Raw genomic sequence first — 18,074 nt, 5'->3', positions numbered from 1 at the left:
CACCATGGCTGCTAGGCAGCCCATGGCATGGCGCCATGGTGCGTGGGTGAGGCCTGCTGTGCCTAGCAAGCAGTGCGTCAAGCCCAGCTGCCAACTAGCATGCTTCGCATGCTTGCTAGCACGCTGTGGCCTGCAAGCATCTGGCCTGCTGGGCAGGCACATCATGATGCTTGTGGTGCGCTGGCTGATGCTTGCTGCCCTGCTTCCCAGCAGCATGCTTCGCAAGCCAGCCCAGCCACCCCACGCACCCCAGCCATGCATACCAGCCACACATATAGCGCATAGCAGCATTCAAGCCTCGCCCTTGTGCGCACCACAGGCAGCCACATGTGGGCTGCTAGGCAGCCCGGCTAGCCTTGGTGGCACTTGGGTGTGTTGCCTTGATTTGCGTGCTATGACTCGGGATTTTAATCCCGATTTATGTGTTACATGAATTAATTCCAACATATATTTTAGAATTAATTTTAGGGAAAATAAAATAGAACAACCATTAAGTCTAACTTAAACAAATTTTATTTTAATTGGTGTACAAGCCTAAATTTATCCAAAATTTCAATTTTGAACAAAATTAGGTCAAACATTATGCTTAAAATAAAATGAGCTATGTCCAAAACTAATCTTGCCAATATGCAAATTAATAATGGATTTGAAAAAAGGGAGTTGAAAAATAAATTAACCACCCAATGATAAAAATTTTCCAACTTGCATACTTATGTAAAATACCAAGATTACATCTTCCAATATGAAGATTAATCAAATTTTACTCACAGGTAATTGAACATAATGGATTTTAATCAACCAAAACATGAAAAAATCCAAACTTTGTTCAACATGGAATTTAGGGTTAGGGTTCCAATAATTTAAACACTTAAAGATTAGAACTTTAACATTACTTGGGAACTTAAAATACAAAATCACAACAAGTTTTCACACCTTATTGCAATTTATATGCAAAATTGTGAAAAAACAAGTTTATGTGATAAATTGGTATATCAACTTAAGCACTAATAAACACTCCATTATTATGCTCAAGGATATTTTAAAACTAGTAGATTAGTGATGCAAATGTGCATTTAATCTAACCTTGTAATGCTTGCATCAATCAAGGCTTAAAAGAATTAAAACTTTCGTTGAAAAACGAAAAACCCCAGAAAAATTGAGTTTCTGGTTCGAATTTGGCTTCTGAACATCCCTAAAAGTATTTAAACAGTTCCAGAATGTCGATTCCACCCAAAAATCACTATTTTTAAGCCAAAATCTTGGTTCGACAGCCAAATCGAAAACAAAATCAAGTTTTAAAATTAATTAAAACGAGCATCTAATCTCCTTAGATGAACATGAACCAGAAAAATAAATTCTTTAAAACACCTTAATTAAACAATAATTGCAAAAATTAAAAGGAGCGTGGCTCCGATACCGCTGTAGGGTTTCGTAGTGACCCGACACTACGCGGAAGGAAACCCACCAAGACCCCCCCCCCCTTAATTAAAGCAATTAAACAAGCATAATAAACTTAATCAAACAAGATTAAGGACAAGAATTATACCTTTGACGCGTGCTTCGCTCCCAAAGAGCTATTACTTCAAAATCCCGAAAAGACGAGATCTCTGACGAATCGTACCCTCGACCCGACCCGAGCGTCCTAAGTTTTGAAGGTTAGTCAAGACCCGGACAAAATAACTATGAGTTTTACGATTCAAAGGTTTACTCTTTTCTTAGAGTTGCCTTTTTAATTCCACTCAAGGTTGTCCCAAATCCCAATACCAAGCTTAGTATTTATAAAATAAATTATTAAGCAAAACTAATGTGGGAGAATGTATTTTTGCTAATTAATTTATTTCTAAAATAAATTATTAAGCAAAACTAATCACAATGCAACAAGTGTCAAATAGAGAGAGAAGGTTAGGTGAGGACCATGAACCTTGGGGGACCATTGCCTTGATCCCCAAGGCATGCTCTAAGCCAATTGGTCCCCACTCCCTCAAACCGCCCCTTACAAAAGGCTTGCTGGGCTGCTGCCAGCTAGCACGCCAGCTAGCATGGTGCTTGCCAGCCCAGCCAGCTAGCATGGTGTTGCCCAGCAGCCTCGCATGCCTGGTGCTAGGCCATGCTAGGCGCTGGTGCTGGCCAGTGCTAGGCACTGCTGCTGCTGGCGGCCTAGCACTGCCTATCGCACGCATCGCTAGCACAGCCAGCTCTAGCTGGGCATCGCTGGCGCTGGCCCTCGCATCCCACGCATTGCTGGTCGCACATGCATCACGCACCAGCCATGCGCCACGCACCTACGCACACACATTGCTGGCCCACATGCATCATGCACCACCCTATGCTCGCACTAGCCAGTGCCTAGCACTGCTTGTGCTTGGTGCGAAGCATGCACACACGCACACGCACATGCATGCATGGTGCTGCTGCTAGCCAGCCATTGCACGCACACGCACCAACCCACACGCATCAGTGCGGGTGCTATGCGAGGCTAGTGTGCGAGGTTGCGAGGCACACACGCACACACACGCATGCCCCTAGCATGGCGATGGTGCTTGTGCATGGTGCCAGGCCTTGCGATGGTGCCTAGCAAGGGCTGTGCGCTGCGATAGGGCACCATATGCACCCAGGCACCACGCTAGCATGTTGCTAGCTGCTATGGGCTGCCTGGTGCCTGTGTGGCTTGTGATAGCTGCCATGCGCACCTAGGCACCCATGCTAGCATGCTGCTAGCTTGCGATGGACTGCCAGGGTGCGTCTAGGCTGCGATGGTGCCTAACACACCATGGTGCGCCTAGCACACACATGGCGCGCCTAGGCTTGCTATGAGCTAGCCTAGCCTAGCTACGGCTACGCTCATACTTGTTGCTTGTGATCGGAGATTAATTTGACGTCTCGGATCGGAGATTCGATTGGGTTCGACCCGAAGGGTTCAGTTAAGATTAAGCTGTAATAGCAATTGTACCTCGATATTACTGATCGGAAGCGGCCTCCACCTAGGCATTCCGATCACTTGACCTTACTGAAGAATTAGCTCTATAATAATTATGAACCCTCTATCGGAATAATACACTTGTTGGAAGGACACCATTCCTTTCACTTCGCATTTGCGGGGTTTAAGTTTGGAAGTAAGAGCTCGGGATTCGAGCGAAGCACGCGCTTAGGGTAAGAATGTCTTTTCTTTCTCTCTCTTAATTGTTGTTTAATTTGTGATTACATGCTTAGTTGCCTTAATTAGTGGGCGTGTCTTGGGCGGGTTTCTCTTCCGCGACCCAACAAAAAATACCTTGGGCAATTTTTGGACTACCTTATGTTTCGTGCGTCCGACCAACCTATAGCCCGATGCAGTTATAAGCCATTTTTACGTTTATGGCCTAGTTGCCTAGCTGAGGGATGCCGCTAGGCATTTTACTTGGCCTCTTAATCATGCCCCTTTAGGGGTCGGGCTGCTATGTTTTAAGCAGCTTCGTTTCCCTTTTTAGGCGGCATTGCTTGTTCAACCCTGCCCTTGTTAGGGGCCGAGCTGCTATATTGCAAGCCACTCTTGTTTCTGTTTTTGGGCAGCATTTCCGCTTCTTCAATAAATTGCAAGAGTTTATAACAATGTTTAACTTTTTCATTAATATTGTCAAGATTACATTGTTTTTTGGCTGTACGGCTTTAATTACATTGCTCGGCCATTTAGACCTAGTTGTATATACAACTTTTGGCTAAGTACAAAAAGGTTTATACATAATACTTTTTCAGATTTTCCGTATTCCACGTACGGGGAATAGGACGGCCATGTAAGGCTTCCAAACGGTAAGTACCATCTCATATTTCTTCCTTAATTCGGTAGGGCCCTTCCTAATTTGGTGTTAGCTTGCCATCCTCTTTAGCTCGGCCTTTCACTTCCATTTTTCTTAGAACGAAGTCTCCAATCTTAAGTAGTCGCTTTGACACTTTCTAATTATATTCCCTTGTCATCCTTAGATGATATATTTCGTGTCTAAGCGTCGCATTGCCCCTAGCTTCTGGAAGGAAGACTACTGCAGTCTTCATGGCCTCCCAATTGGTCGATTCATCATATAGCATCACACGTAGGGTGGGCTCATCCATTTCAATTGGGAGCACAACCTCAACACCATAGACAAGAAAAAATGGGGTCTCCCTTGTTGTATTCTTTGTTGTCGTTCAAATGGACCATAACACATTGGCAAACTTATTAGCCCATAGGCCGCCCACTTTCTCAAGCTTTTTCTTGATGCATTGGAGATCAATTTGTTGTACGCTTTAACCTGGCCATTAGCCTTGGGGCGTTCGACTGAGGCAAAGCAGTGTGCTATGCCCTGGTCACTTAACCAATCCATAAGATGATTAGTCTCAAACTGTGGTCCATTGTCGAACACCATTGATTGCAGCACACAAAAACGTGTGATTATGTTCCTTTAGATGAAGGCAGATACATCTTTCCATTTGATTCCTCGGACGGCCTCAGCTTCTACCCACTTTGTGAAGTAGTCAACTGCTACTAACATGTACCGTCTCTACCCTCATGCAGGAGTATATGGCCCCAAGATGTCCATGCCCCATTTTGCAAACGGGAGTGGACTATTATGGCTGACAAGCTGTTTCCCGGGCGGCGAATAAGGGTTGCAAATCTCTGGCACTTACACATTTTTTCACCATTTTCCCTAGCGTCCAAATTCATGCTCAGCCAGTACTACCCCAGATGGGTAACTTTCTTGGCTAAGGCTCGTCCGCCTATGTGTGATCCGCAATGCCCCTATGGAGGTTATCCAACACCTCCTGCCCTCTCTCGGGCGTAACACACTTCAAATATGGTTTTACAAATGATCTTTTGAATAAGTCCTCCCCCTTCATCTCAAACCATGCCGCCTTTTTCTTCATCAGCCATCTCTCTTTTGGGTCGTCCGGGAGAACTCCATCTTTGAGATAGGACATTATTCCTTCCATCCATGTGGAGCTTCTATCAATGATTTGCACGGGCTCGGCATCAATGCTCCTTTTTTCCTTAACTTTCCAGAACACAGATCTCTGAGTATCACATGATGCCGAGGAAGCTAGCTTGGAGAGGGCGTCCGCCTAATGATTCTCAAACCGAGGGACTTGTTGCAGCGTGAAATGCTCTAGGCTCTTGGCCTCATCCATCACCATTTGTAAATACTGAACGGAATGGTGTCCTTCCAATAAGTTTATTATTCCGATAGAGGGTGGGAATTATTAGAAAGCTAATTCTTCATTGAGGTCTAGTGATTGGAATGCCTAGGTGGAGGTCGCTTCTGATCATTAATATTAATGTGTAATTAATATTACAGCTTAATCTTGACGAAACCCTTCGGATCGCACCCCAATCGAATAACCGATTCGAGACGACAAATCAATCCGAAGGATTAGATGAGTCAATAGAGTATTATGAACAAAGACGCCAGATATCGAGCTTACAGCGTCGAAACTTAGCGTCTCAAGTCAAGTCGAATTTAGAATTCGATGAGACGTAGAATCAAACAAGCGACAAGTACGCGCCAAGTTGTAGCCTCGCATTGGCCTAGCCATGCGAGTGCTAGGCTAAGAGAGGTCACTAACCGCATGCATGCTAGCATGGTTGGCATCGCCCAGTACTCGCACATCGCACATCAAGAGCATTGCACGCTTCGTGCCATGCGTGTGTGTGCCATGGTTGTGCGTGCTTGCTAGCATAACAGCACCAGCCATCGCAGCATGTTGAGCATCGCAGAGCACAGCTCGCAGCATCGCACTAGCACAAGCAACGTGTTATGTGTGCGTGTGCCGTGGTTGTGCATGCTTGTGTGCTGAGCAGCGCCTAGCACAAGCAGCAGCTGCTAGGCAGTGCCTAGGATACGCTACGCAGCAGCATCAGTCCGCATTGCATATGAGGCTTGCTGGCTGTGCGCATGCATATGCGAGCTGGCCAGCTAGCCTAGCCAAGGTGCCAGGCGCCAGCTAGGCAGCCTTGGCGGCCAAGGCAGGTTGGCTGCCAGCTATGCGTGGCAAGCTCACTGTAAAGGAGGGGACCGGTCTTTGGGGATTGCTTGGGGAACAAGGTGTTTTGGTCCCACCCCCCCCCCCCCCCCCCCCTTAGAGGTCCTCACCTACCCTTGCTCATTATTTGCCACTTGGAGCTTGTTGATTGATTTGCATTTTAATTTGTTTAGGATTAAAATAGATTGAGCAAAATTACAATTCTCCCACATTAACGGGGAATGGGAAATCAAGGCTCCCTTCCCTATAAATACCCAAGTTTTGGCTTTGGGAAAATGCACTTAAGTTGAACTCAATAAGGCATCTCCGTATAACTGAGAAAACCTTTAAGTTCGTAATAATCTAGTATTTTGTTGGTCTAGCCTCGACTAACCTTTGAGGTAGAGACCACTCAGGTCGGGTCGAGGGTGCAAGCCGTCGGAGCTTACGCACTTGCGAAGCTAGAGCTTTCAAGTAAGAGCTCGTAAGCCAGCGAAGCACGCGTCGAGGGTAATATCGTCATTTCTCTCTCTCTCTTTTGTTGTTTGATTATGTGATTGCATGTTTAGTTATATTAATTAGTGTGCGGGTCTTGGGCGGGTTTCATTCCGCGTAGCGTCGGACACGACGAAACCCAACAACGGTATCGGATCCGCGCTCACTTTAATTATTGTAACTAATAATTAATTGAGGTGATTTAAAATGTAATTTTCAGATTTTGTTTTCTAATTAGATTAGAAACACGTTTTAATTAGTCTCAATCTCTTATTTAAATAATTTTGGCTCAAGAACCCAGATTTCGACCCAAAAATAGTAAATTTTGGGTGGAATCGATGTTCTAAAACGTTTTTTATCTTCTTTGAGGACTGTCCAGAACCCAAATCCACCCAGAAACATGTTTTTTGAGGGGGTTTTCGTTTTTGACGAAAATTTTTAAATCTTTAAACGTTGATTAATTATGGTATGTTAAAGGTAGATTAAATGTATGGTTGCATCACTAATCTACTACAATAATAAACCTTATTAAGCGTGTTTATGAAATCATAATTGGTGCTTGATTTGGTGAGCTCTTTTTTCACATAAACTTGAAATTTCATAATTTTGTAAATTAATTGCTTCAAGTGTGAATGTTTATGGTGAATGTGTAATTTTGAAGTCCCTAAAATGTTAAAGATCCAATATTTAATTGTTTATTTGGTTGAAACTTTACTTTCTAAATTCCATGTTGAACTAATTTTTGTATTTAATCATTTTAAGTTGATTAAAGTCCTAAAAGTTCAAAATTTGTGATTGAAATTTAATTAATCTTCATATTGGAAGATGTAATTTTCAATTATACACAAGTTGGTGTTGGAAATTTTTCATTAGATGAATGGGTTTATTTTTCCAACCTCTTTAATTTTGTCAAATCTCATTATTAATTTATGTATGGTTAAATTAATTGTGAGTATAGCCCTTCATTTTTGTAGCATCATGATGAACCTAAAATTGATTTAAAGAATGGTTCTTGAATAATTTTGGTTTGTTCACTATAAAATTGAATTTATTTAAGTTAGACTTGTTATATTTTATTCTTGCTCAATGTTGGTTCTAAATAAATTTAGAATCAATTTTATGCCACACACATATCGGGATTAAAATCCTGAGACAAGTGCATGCAAATCGAGGCAAGGACCGCTAAAAAAACACCCTTAGGCTAACCGGGCTGCTCACGCAACCCACATGTGGCTTCCAAGGTGTGTGTGTGGGCAGCCTTTCCCCCTTGATGTGCTAATGTGTGGTGTGTGCAAGTAAGTGCACACTTGGTGCTGCGGTATGTGTGCATTTGCTGCGGTTTTGGTGCGGCACAAGGGGCAGCAAACCAGCAATGCTAGCAGCCACCCACAAGCTGCCAGCGTGCGTAGCATGCTGCGAGGCTGCTGGTGCCAGCAAGCGTGGGGTGCTCTGCTGGCTGGGCAGGCCAGCACCCTAGGCACGCATAGCAAAAGGCCTTGGTGCCTAGAAAGCCTACCCTAAGGCTTGGATCCTAGTCACTCGGTCATTTGGTGGGCTATAACTTTGCGTTATTTGGGTCGTTTTAATTATTTTAACAAGGCTAGGCCTCGGTTCCTCCGGCACTTGCAAAATAATTTGGCAATATGGGTTAACTGGCTTAATTAATAAGATTAATTAAGTTGGATGCGGAATTTAGTGGGAGCTTCGTTAATTACTTGAGCTAATTTTATTATGTTTTAATCACATAATCGGTTAACAACTATGACTAGTTTTAATTAGGCGCGTTAATCGGATTAACCACCTAAGTTAGTTACTAGTTTGCGTGTGTTATGCATTGTTACTTGTTCTACGTTGTAAAATTCATGGGTCATTCACAAATAGTGAATGGGTGAATGGAATGTATATTGTTTTATAGGTTTTGTGAAAATGGCAACTATTGGGGCCCGGATTAGGATAGTAAATACGGACTGCAATCCGTTATGTATTTTTGTAAATCTAAATACGGTCTGCGTACCGTTACGTATCTTTGTACCTTAATATTTAGGTTAGTCATAATCATAATAGCTAGTAGTTGCATATTTGGTGGAGATGTCTCAAAGACGGCGTTTCTAAGAAGACGAGCCAAAAGAATTCATCGAAGACCCGTGGAGACTTGAAGACTCAAGGGGTCATGCTAGTTTCCAAATGCATCTTTTACTTATGTTTTCTATATATAATTATGTTTATATATGAATGAATGGTATTATAGGTGCATGTTAAGGATTTCAAATGTTCCGATGATTAATTAAGTTCACTCAAATCAACCAACATAGAAACCCTAGGTCCCTATAATATTGAGCCAAATTTGCCATTCCAAGAACAACACTTACCGAACTAATGCGCGTAGTGATGGGCTACGCCAAAGCAAGGCATCACTACTTCCCTAGGAACGTAAGGTACACTAGGTATACAAGTTGGTCTTGGTTAAGCTCAACGATATCAGTAAGGAGTCCTTAGATGTCGTGGCAATGGAGATAAAATGTCAAGAAAGCATTAGATGCGACGTTTTATCGAATCAAGAGTAGCTTAGAGCTATTAGAAATTAGATTTCTTACCCTAAAATATTAAGTGTTAAGACAAGTCAAAGCATGATTAATCACTTTCTGATTTTTGGGATCTTGGAATCGTTTTATTCTCGCCTAAAAGGGACAAATTTTAATGCGTGGATAAGACACGTAATAAGATTGAAAATTTGCATGTACGCTTTAAATTTCAAACTAATTATGTATCTTGATAAATGGTTACAGTTTGCACTTATATTTGTAGAATCCTAAATCAAATTATATCGTTTTCAATGATTGGTAAAGGAAATCTTTGAGGATGGTTCTCAAAGAAAGGAAGGCATTTCTAAAATACAACTTCTCATAATTGACTTTTACGACTTAAGTCCCAAAGGACGGTTGGATATCATGTATTCAAAATACTAGGTAGTTTTGATGAACATGAAGTATTGAGTTGAAAAAATCAAATTGTCGATAGTTGGCAAGCAACATATCTTTTCATTTCATACACTAATGAGTAGGACTCATTAATGTAGTAATTTAAGTACGAATTAAGGAAAAGATAGCACTTTGTTTTACGGCGCATTAGATGCTTAAATATGCCTAACAAAGTTTAAAAGTCAAGGCACTCAATGAAATGGTTCTTAAAGTTATGAGATGATTTATGATAAGAAATATAGGAAACAAGGAACAAAGGAAAGGAATAAGATTCCTTTTCTACCCATGAGTTCATGTTATTGTAGTTAACTTAGCAACTTGTTATCTTCACAAGTATCTGATACTGCTTGAGTGTTCCACTTTGAAAGTGACCTCAAACCATTGAAGTTAAGCTAAGTTATTGACTTACAAGCTTAGATGAAGCAGGTAGTGCTACATCAGTTGTAAGGTCATTTGTTTTGTTTAAAGACCTTTTAAGCTAAGGCTGGAACGAATAATGGTTTTTGTGTTCCATAATCAACAAACGATCCGTTTACACACGGAAAGACTCACATTTAAAGTAAAAGAGCAATAGTTACGGGTTTTATTTGAATGGAATGGTTGTTTAAGCCATGATTCAAGGATGCTTGATTATAAACAAACATTTCCCTAACATGAAAGCTCACAAGGTTCAAGTCATGGACATGATTTGTGTTCCAAACATCTTTAGCAATGTCACATCGACAAGAACATACTCAAGGCTCTATTAGATAGACTCTTGATAGTTGATCGGTTTGGAATCGTTCTAAGGCAAGCAAGTCTTACTTGTTGAAATCGACAATGAAATGAGCTATTGTGCTTGGCATAGACAATTGACTCCAAAATCTAAAGAGGATTCCATTACTTCAACGTCTCACAGGAATTTGAAAGATGTGGCTACATTCATCAAATGTCAAACTGGACCTTGAGTAGCTCAAATGTTCAATGAAGTATAGAATCAACTTGCCAAGATATCAAAACATCTAAATTAGATCGAGCGATGTTTGCTTGATCCAAGAGTGATCATATCAAATTTATGAAATTGGAATTTCATAATGAGCACCACAAAGAATATAGAATGTCTTGACGGAGACCTCGATGCCATTTGGAAATGACTCTAATGATGATGGATCACATCCCTTCCTATAAAGTTCTTAAAGATTTGCACAAATGACTAGTGTTACACTAAAAAAAATTGTCAAAGCTAAGAAAGGACACCATATTCAGTTATGGATAGAAATAGTTTCTAGCGTCTTTTCAAGTATATGTCTAGGGCTCTTAGCTCAGTGGGAGTTCATTGGCTCAGTGGGAGCTAAGTGTAGGGTTTTGTAGTGACCCGACACTACGCGGAAGGAAACCCACCAAGACCCGCCCTTTAATTAAAGCAATTAAACAAGCATAATAAACTTAATCAAACAAGATTAAGGACAAGAATTATACCTTTGACGCGTGCTTCGCTCCTAAATAGCTCTTACTTCAAAATCCCGAAAAGACGAGATCTCCGACGGATCGTACCCTCGACCCGACCCGAGCGTCCTAAGTCTTGAAGGTTAGTCAAGACCCGGACAAAATAACTATGAGTTTTATGAATCAAAGGTTTACTCTTTTCTAGAGTTGCCTTTTTAATTCCACTCAAGGTTATCTCAAATCCCAATACCAAGCTTGGTATTTATAGGGAAATGATCCCTTGATTTCCAATCTCCCATCAATGTGGGAGAGTTGGTAAAATGAAAATTATTTAATTCCAAAATTAAATAATTAATCAACTCAATCACAAATCGACACTTGGCACAATTATAGAAAAAGCCAAGTGAGGACCAAGGCTTGGGGGGACCATTGCCTTGATCCCCAAGGCCATGAATTGGTCCCCACACACCATGCCCAAAACCGAGTTAAGGTGTGTTAGCTGGCTGCCAGCTAGTGTGCGAGCTGGGGCTGCCAGCTAGCGTGCCTTGCTGCCCAGCACCCATCCAGCCAGCAAGTGCACGCTGCTGCTGGGCTGTGCTGGTGCTACGTGCTGGCGTTGGGCGCTGCTAGCACCTAGTGCTGGCATTAGCCCCAGCAGGCCACGCACTCACTCGCATACTCTTTGCGCCTCATTGCTAGCAAGGCCAGCATGCGTGCTGCTAGCGAGCCACGCATGCTGGCCACACTGTCCCTTGCACCATTCGCATACCCCATCGCACATACGCACTGGCACGATGCCTACGCTAGCACTAGCCAGTGCCTAGCACTGCTTGTGCTTGATGCGAGGCATGCGCACACGCACACGCACTCGCATGCGTGGCGTTGCTGCCTAGCACCCAGCCTGGCATTGCACGTACACGCACCAGCCAGGCGCCACGCACCATGCACTGCCTGCCCCACACGCATCAATGCGCTTGTGATGCGAGGCTAGTGTGCGAGGCTGCGAGTGCCAGGCCTAGCATTGAGCTGGCGCGCAGCCCCTCGCATATGTTGCAATGCTTAGTGCTTCCATGCAAAGGCTAGCACTCAAGCACACGCACATGGCGCGCCATTTCCAGGCAGCCAACCATGCCAGCACTTGGTGCTTGCAATGGTGCTGCCAGGCCATGCACGCACGCACGCAGCACCTAGTGCTTGCGATGGTGCGCCTGGTGCTGCCATGGCCTGTGATAGGCGCCATATGCACCCAAGCACCACGCTAGCATGCTTGCTAGCTGCTATGGGCTGCCTGGTTCCTGTGTGGCCTGCGATGGCTTCCATGCGCACCTAGGCACCCATGCTAGCTTGCGATGGGCTGCCAGGGTGCGCCTAGGCTTCGATGGTGCCTAGCACACCATGGTGCGCCTAGCACACACATGGTGCACCTAGGTTTGCGATGAGCTAGCCTAGCCTAACTATGGCTACGCTCATACTTGTCGATTGTGATTTTGCGACGCTCGGTATCGACGCCCTAGGCTCGATTTCCGACGTCTGTATTCGTAAAACTCTGTCGACTCATTAAATCCTTTCGGATTAATTCGACGTCTTGGATCGGAGATTCGATTGGGTTCGACCGGAAGGGTTTAGTTAAGATTAAGCTGTAGTATCAATTGTACCCTGATATTACTGATCGGAAGCGGCCTCCACCTAGGCATTCCGATCACTTGACCTTACTGAAGAATTACCTCTGTAATAATTCTGAACCCTCTAACGGAATAATACACTTGTTGGAAGGACACCATTCCTTTCACTAAGTGGCTCAATAAGGGCTAAGGTAGCTCGAGTAAGAGCTAACTGTTACCCAAAGACAATATACATGTCTCCTTGTAAGCATTCAAGTGAGATTACGACCATTACTTCCACAACCTAATTGAGAACATAGTATTTGTTGCTCTAAGTGGTGTCTTTCTGGAAAGTAACACATTTCCAAAACGACAAGTGGGAGGAATATGAACTCGATGACCATCGAGATTAGCAACAAACTTAAACTGAGAATCTCTGAAGACCTTAAAAGGGCTTCATGGGAATGATTGATCAAGAATACTCAAAGGACTTCACAAGTTCCTTAAATGAGAATTCAATCCTCACAAAACTTTAGAAGTGTTCGAGTAAGATCAATATAACCAAAGGGCTTTAAAAGTACCTTGAAACTTAGTGTTTGATGCAATTACCTCGTATAGGTATAGAATTCACCAAAGGCTTGGATTGAATCCTATAAATTTCTATTAAGTTAGAAATAAACCTAAGACTTACAAGCATACTATATACCATTAGATGGTAAGGGAATAGTGTCTTGTAAATTAGCTACGACAAATCCAAATTCCGAATAATGGTTAGAGGACATAAATCCGAAATAGACTCCATGTTTGAAAATCATGTTTGAAACTTGATTAATTTGCATGAAGGGTGAAAGACCCATCAATCGCAAAAAGGTTTTAAAGGAGAAAACTAACAAATGTGGAAATGTATATGCATACATAGCTAGATTGGTTGAAAAGGATACAATTAATTCACGGCGTTGATTTTAATAAAAACCTATTCACCAATTGGAATGCTTAAGTCTTTTCGTGATTATTCTAGCAAAATTGCGCATATGAAATATGACAAAATAGATAACAAAACCGCCTTCCTAAAATGGGATTTTGGAAGAGACTATGGAAATAGTCTAAGGGTTTTGTAATTCTAAATAATGCTAGATTTGAAAGCAAGCTCAAGAAATCCATTGTGGGATTAAGTGAAGCATTGCATGTAGGAATTGGAACATGTATTCTCATAAAGTTAATAAAAGGTTTGGCTTATAGAGAATCATAGAAATGCTTATGAATAAGAAGTTTAGTGGGAGCAAGAGTCAATCTTTTATGGTCCAACAAGAAGTTTACAAACTCTATTGTGAAATGACTATCAAATGCTAAATGCTTAGATTTAAAAGGATTTTCGGCAATGGACCAAGCAAAAGGCAATACTTAGTATATATTGGGAATTAAGATCTATTGTATAGACTTAATGAAATGTTTAAACGAGTAGAGGAATTTACTGTGTTAAACATGAAGGGCTTGGAAAGGCTTTCGACCCATATGTATAAAACTAAGTAAATGTTTGAACTAAGTATAAGCTGGGCAAATACTAAGTCAAACAAGAAAGACTCTAGTAGAGACTTTCAACCATATCACATAGCAAACAGTTTAGCAAGACTCGGTGAAACTAGATGAGCTAAAAGGTCACATGAATGGAATAATATTGGGAATAATTCTGCAATTAAATCCATCATGTATGCTATGGTATGGAGTCGTCACTCAACTTACATGCTTGGAGCATGAGAAGTGTAAAATACCAATCAATTTAAATCTAAGTGATGAATCGTTAGATTATGATCAAGAAAATCCAAAGTACATGGATAGAAGGGATAATTCTTGACGTATGGAAACAAATGTAATTTGAAAATTGATGTTGCAAGCACATCCTTAGCAAGGATCAGATCCTTAACAAGGAAGTCGTTAATAAGCACGAGCTAAAATGTGTCGTGGCTTGAGAATGGTAACATGGACGCACATCCATGTGTAATGTGCAGAAATTTAAGGTAAATTTCCATGATCACAAGTGATTAGGGTATCTCAAATCATTGTGAGCCGTTTGGAATGAAATCTAAGCAAATCACCATCGGGAACTCTACTGAAATATATGTTGAGAATATTGTTGCCTTAAAGGAAATAATAAGAAAGTTGTTCAATGGAAAGTTCGTTGTCGAACGTTAATGATTGTAGGTTGTCAAGTTGAAGATCTCAAATCCTGAAAATGAGTGGGAGCCATCACTTGGACAATAAATCCTAAATCACATATAATCCATAACACTCTCAAATTTTATCATCTTATTATGAAAGTGTTCGATAATGAAGATGCTAAGATTTGCAAAGTAATCATAACTAAACCTATGCAATAAGTGAACGACAACATTCACAATTGCATGAAAGAAATCAAGCATATTAAGTATGGGTATGATTTCTATAAATGTTTTGAGAAGAGTATTACTCTGAAAACATTTGGGGAAAACCATTTATCATAAGATGAAATGTTGAAAAGTTTCATAGTGGAATATATTTTCTTACTAATAATTCCACAAACTATCTAATTGTGGTTTTGAATTAAATAATGAGTCCATTCGATTTCTAAGAATATTCAAAACAGAGTATCAAGACAATGTCTTGGATAAAAAAAAAACTTGTTAAGTGAACATTGAATATTTCAATCGAAAATTATCCCTATTCAAGGTCATTTAAATGATAAACGATTAATGAACACTTAAGAATAGTGTGTAGTATGATTTATAGCACCGTTTCTTGTGCTACAAGGACATGATTGTCATAAATCATTTGCACAGGTATTGGTTTGGAACTATACCGGATCGACCTATGAGAATACTTTAAGAGATTTAAAATCGTCATAAGTATATTTCTTATTATAGCTATCGGAACATTTTCCCTCGACCATGAGTATTGTAAGTTCTCTTGTTTGAATACTAGTCCATTTTAATGCTGTCAAATGTCTGCCGTAAAAGGGGATTACAACGACAACACTCGGGCGATAGGTTCTCTTAGTAAAGGAAGCTAACAATATAAGACTGGGAATGTCCTCCTATTAAAAATAGGGAACATGTCTTTGTTGTTTACAAGGCCTCTCGAAGAGCGAGACTGTGAAAATGCATGGCCGAGCTCAGATGGATTTTAGAAATCATCTATTTATTGATAATCGAACTCGGAAATAGAGAAACACTTCTAGACGTAATAAGGATGACCAAGAATCTTACCTTATAGTTCATGAAGAGACATTAAGTGACATAGGAAATCGGCTATACACTAACTGCACACTTGTCCGGAAGGACAAGTAAGAAATTGAAAGGAATGGTGTCCTTCCAACAAATGCATTATTCTGATAGAGGGTTCGGAATTATTAGAAAGCTAATTCTTTAGTGAGGTCAAGTGATCAGAATGCCTAGATAGAGGCCGCTTCCGATCAGTATTATTAATGTGTAATTAATATTACAGCTTAATCTTGACTGAACCCTTCGGGTCGCACCCCAATCGAATAACCGATCCGAGACGACGAATCAATCCAAAGGATTAGATGAGTCAATAGAGTATTACGAACAAAGAAGTTGGATATTGAGCTTAGAGCGTCGAAACCGAGCGTCTGAAGTCAAGTCGAATTTAGAATTCGACGAGACATAGAATCAAGCAAGCGATAAGTACGAGCTAAGCCGTAGCCTCACATTATCCTAGCCATGCGAGTGCTAGGCTAGGCGAGGTCACCAACCGCATGCATGCTAGCATGGTGGGCATCGCCCAACACTTGCACATCGCACAGCACGAGCATCGCAAGCTTCGTGCCATGCGTATGTGTGCCATGGCTGGGCGTGCTTGCTAGCATAGCAACACCAGCCACGCAGCATGCTGCGCATTGCACACCACAGCTCGCAGCATCACACTAGCACAAGCACCGTTCCATGTGTGCGTGTGTTGTGGTTGTGCATGCTTGTGTGCTGAGGAGCGCCTAGCACAAGAAGTAGCTGTAAGGTAGTGCCTAGCATACGCTACGCATCAGCAGCAGTCTGCTTTGCATGCGAGGCTTGCCGGCTGTGCGCATGCGTATGCGGGCTGGCCAGCTAGCCTAGCCAGGGTGTTAAGCGCCAGCTAGGCAGCCTTGGCAACCAAGGCAGGCTGGCTGCCAGCTATGCGTGGCTAGCTCACGGTCAAGGAGGGGACCGGTCTTTGGGGATTGCTTGGGGATTTCTTGGGGAGCAAGAGGTGTTCGGTTCAAGTCAATGATTTGCGGGTTATAATCAGGTCGGGTTATTCTCGGTTTTGAGTCGGGTTCGGTTCAAGTCAATAATTTGCGGGTTATAATCAGGTCGGGTCATTTCCAAGTCGGGGCATTCTAGGGTCCAAGTCGGGTTCGATTCAAGTCAATTATTTGCGGGTTATTATCAGGTCGGATCATTTCCAAGTCAGGTCATGTTCGGGTTCGGGTCTCACATATTGGGTTAATCTAGATATCGGGTTGATTTCAGGTCGGGTCATATCAAGTTCGGGTACATTTTTTAGGTCGGTTTGTTAACAGTTCATGTAATGAAATTCACGTTTAATCATTATCAATTACTTCATTTATTGTAAGAGAAATAATTTCAGATAAGTTTAAATTCGAGGTAATTATAAGTTCTAATAAGTTTAGATAAGATCTACATAATAAGTTCATATTAATTCCAATAAGATAGGTTTAGTTTAGATTTTTAGAAGATAAGTTCAAACCCTATTCTAATCTATTCACATTGATTCCACTCATTTTAGGGATAACAATTTCAGATAAGTTCATATTCGAGATGACATGTTTAAATAAAATACAATAAGTTCATATAAATTCGGATAAAATAGGTTTAGTTTAGATAAGTTAAAATACAATTTTTTTTTCTAAACTTATTTTATTTGATATTATCTAAACTTATTTATTTTTTATAAGTTCATATCCGAGTTCACGTTTTTTTTTTAATGGCATTTTTTTAAAAACATTTAAATGGCATTATTCAACACATTTAAATAAGATTAAATAGACAAATGAATAATAAAATAAGAAAAATAAAAGACCAATATAAGCCTTTTAACAGATCTAGTTCGGGTCACCACTTTCTCGAGTCCAGACAAGTCAAGTCATGATCGGGTACAGGTAAATTATTTGGGTCAGATTATCATCGAGTCATTGTCATGTACTCATGCTCGCATTCAATCATTATCACGTTCAATTCAATCATTATCCGAAATTATTATTTTTTTAACTTTTTTTTATTTAATTTTTTTTTAAAAAAAAATATAATATAAAACAAACAAGCCTAAGGTCAAATAGTATTTGTAAACCGTAATTGACTACATTAATGCACATGCACCTACAAAGTAGTAGTATTCGTAAACCATAATTGCTTAATTGAAATATAGAATGAACTTGCACCTAAAAAGTAGTAGTATTCGTAAATCGTAATTACTAAATTTAAATAAAGAATGCACATGCATCCAAAAGGTAGTGGTATTCATAAATTTTTATAGGTTTTTTTGAGACATATAAATTGTAAAACATTTGATAATAGAGAATTTTATTGAAAATATTTGAATAAGCTTAAATAGGAAAATA

Source organism: Chenopodium quinoa, unplaced genomic scaffold (genome assembly GCF_001683475.1).
Source record: "Chenopodium quinoa cultivar QQ74 unplaced genomic scaffold, ASM168347v1, whole genome shotgun sequence".
In the NCBI taxonomy this organism is placed as follows: Eukaryota; Viridiplantae; Streptophyta; class Magnoliopsida; order Caryophyllales; family Amaranthaceae; genus Chenopodium; species Chenopodium quinoa.
The sequence above is the reverse complement of the archived record's forward strand: the minus strand, read 5'-3'. Positions refer to the sequence as shown.